Raw genomic sequence first — 2,840 nt, forward strand, 5'->3', positions numbered from 1 at the left:
ATCTGATCAAAGTTACTGGGAATCATGCTCAAGTTGAGCAACACCATAGATGTTGCTGAGGACTTCCGTGGACTCCTCTTGACCTGATGTACGCAATACATGCCAGCGGTACAGAGGTGATAGAGGCGAGGATAAAGAGTTTTCTGAGGCACACAAAGACATGGCAGTTTTAAGATGCACCAGTTTTCAGGGCAGAAACAGAGACACAGACATAGAGAATGGGTGCATGGATACAGGAGGGGGAGAAGGAGAAATGGGATGAACTGGGAGACTGAGACCGACATACATACACTGCCACGTATAAAGTAGCTAGTGGGAAAATGCTGTATAGCACTGGGTGCCGGGAGCTGGCGAGAGACATTCCGCTCGTGACAAAGGTCATGAGGAAGGAGGCTCGGCATACGCAAAGGCGGGATCGAGCCTCAGGAGTCCCCCTGGATATTCTCGAGCATCTACCCCCAAAAAGCCAGAGTCTGCCTACTTTATTGCTTTGTGCTCTCACCTCTAACTTTACTGGGGGCTGTCCCCCACCACCATCTTGCTCTCTGTGTCAAAGAGTTAACTTACAGCTCCAAGTAATAAAGTTCCTGGGCAACTAAGAGTGTTTAAATCCAAACCCCTCAGATGGCTCTCTAACTCTCCTGACAAGTTTACCCGGACTCCTACAGCTATGCATACGATTGTTTACAGTCTCCCAGCCTCGAGAGGCACGGGAAGCTTAAGATATTCAAATAGCTTAGAGCCTCTCAGAGAGTTAGAAACTGTCAGAATAAACTAGTAAAAGATTTCATTGATGAGCCAATGCTTGCTGCCAAGTTTCCACATCCTCTGTATTGTATCCTTGAATATGTATTAATTAAAATAGTTGGTATGTAGAAAAAATAAGTAGTGGCCTTGGTGTTAGTAACTTTAGACCCTTAAGGTAATAAATTATTTCCTTTGTTGTAAACCCATTACACATCCGCCCTATAGGAATGCAATTTTATCTTCGGAAGATGGCGCCAAACCTTAAAATAATTACTCTTAGGGAAAATAAGTCTTTGTTGATAAGTCTTTGTCAAGAGTCATAAAATGTTAATAAGCCTTCTGGCCAGAAGATGATGTAAATCACCTAAACCATTTGTATACAATAAATTTGCAGGAAAGAAACCCTGGTTTTTGATAAGGACCAAAGACTGCTGACTTTGCATCCCCTATTATCCTCTATGTGTAACTTAGGGTATATAAGCCCCTGTTGAAAATAAAGCTACGGGCCTTGCTCACCAACGCTCGGTCTCCCCATGTCATTCTTTTCACATTCTGGCTGAAGTCTCCATCTGGAGCGCGGATATCCTCTGCGACCATTTATTTGCCTGGGCTTCTAAGACCCACTTGAGAAGGTGTCTAAGGTGGGGCACCTTCTGCTATTCGAGAGGGCACCTGCGGCCTCCGTGGTCAGCGCAGGTGTCACAGGTTATATTGATTTTCCGCGTAAACCAAACTACTCAGCTTCTTTTCTCCACTGAATTTTCCTACTGAGCTATCCTCATTCTATTACTCTTTATATCTCTAATTAACATTTGAATTGGTCACCGAGGCCGTCTCTCCTTAGAATACCCTGGATCAGCCGGGGCAGGACCCCAGCAACTGGGGGCTCAGCTCGGTGTTCTGTGGTGACCTAGAGGGGTGGGACTGGTGGGGAGAGAGGTCCAAAAGGAATGGGATATAGGTATACATATAGCTGATTCACTAAATTGTTTAGTAGAAACTAATTATGGATGAAACTGGAGCCTATTATACAGAGTGAAGTAAGCCAGAAGGAAAAACATAAATACAGTATACTAAGGCATATATATGGAATTTAGAAAGATGGTAACAATAACCCGGTGTACGAGACAGCAAAAGAGACACTGATGTATAGAACAGTCTTATGGACTCTGTGGGAGAGGGAGAGGGTGGGAAGATTTGGGAGAATGGCAATGAAACATGTAAAATATCATGTAGGAAACGAGTTGCCAGTCCAGGTTCGATGCATGATTCTGGATGCTTGGGGCTGGTGCACTGGGACGGCCCAGAGGGATGGTATGGGGAGGGAGGAGGGAGGAGGGTTCGGGATGGGGAACACATGTATACCTGTGGCGGATTCATTTTGATATTTGGCAAAACTAATACAATTATGTAAAGTTTAAAAATAAAATTGGAAGAATAAAAAAAAATAAAAAAATAAATAAAAGCCAAAAAAAAAAAAAGAAACTAATTATGGATTTCATATTGACAGTTTGCTTTGTTTCCAATATTAATTTTAATCTGCTTTATATTTTTAACTATTGTGTAACTTCTCTGATCTCAACTGCATCTTCACTTTTAACTGAAGTGAAGTGAAATCGCTCAGTCGTGTCTGACTCTGAGACCCCACGGACGGTAGCCTACCAGGCTCCGCCGTCCATGGGATTTTCCAGGCAAGAATACTGGAGTGGGCTGCCATTTCCTTCTCCAATGGACCTTCCCAACCCAGGGATCAAACCTGGGTCTCCTGTATTACAGACAGACGCTTTACCATCTGAGCCACCAGGGAAGCCCACTTTTAACTGAAGCTCAACTGAAATCTTCTGTTTGCAACTTATTCTCTTTTTATAGCTTTCTCTTCCTTTTTTATAGATGCCACATCGTTACATATGTAACTGTGGACATTACTTTTTTCTAAACACTTTTCTAACTCTGGCGATTATTCATTTAGAAAGATTTCTATTTTTTGAGGTATAAATATTATGTAATATTTCTTTTATTCTGAAATAGTTTTACATGTTGAGCAACACCACAGCTATTGTTGAGATCTATTCTTATTTTTAAGTTTACTCCTC

The 2,840-nt window shown here is 42.3% G+C and overlaps 1 non-coding gene across 1 annotated transcript; it reads right to left on the reverse strand.

The window, feature by feature from the left end:
* Positions 1-2,482: 2,482 nt before the first annotated feature.
* TRNAY-GUA (transfer RNA tyrosine (anticodon GUA)) lies at positions 2,483-2,554 on the reverse strand. Its single transcript has one exon. It is a non-coding gene; the product is annotated as a tRNA-Tyr (tRNA).
* Positions 2,555-2,840: the final 286 nt, after the last annotated feature.

Source organism: Bos grunniens, chromosome 10 (genome assembly GCF_055505025.1).
Source record: "Bos grunniens cultivar Pamir isolate PY7600 chromosome 10, Bosgru_T2T1.0, whole genome shotgun sequence".
Classification (NCBI taxonomy): Eukaryota; Metazoa; Chordata; class Mammalia; order Artiodactyla; family Bovidae; genus Bos; species Bos grunniens.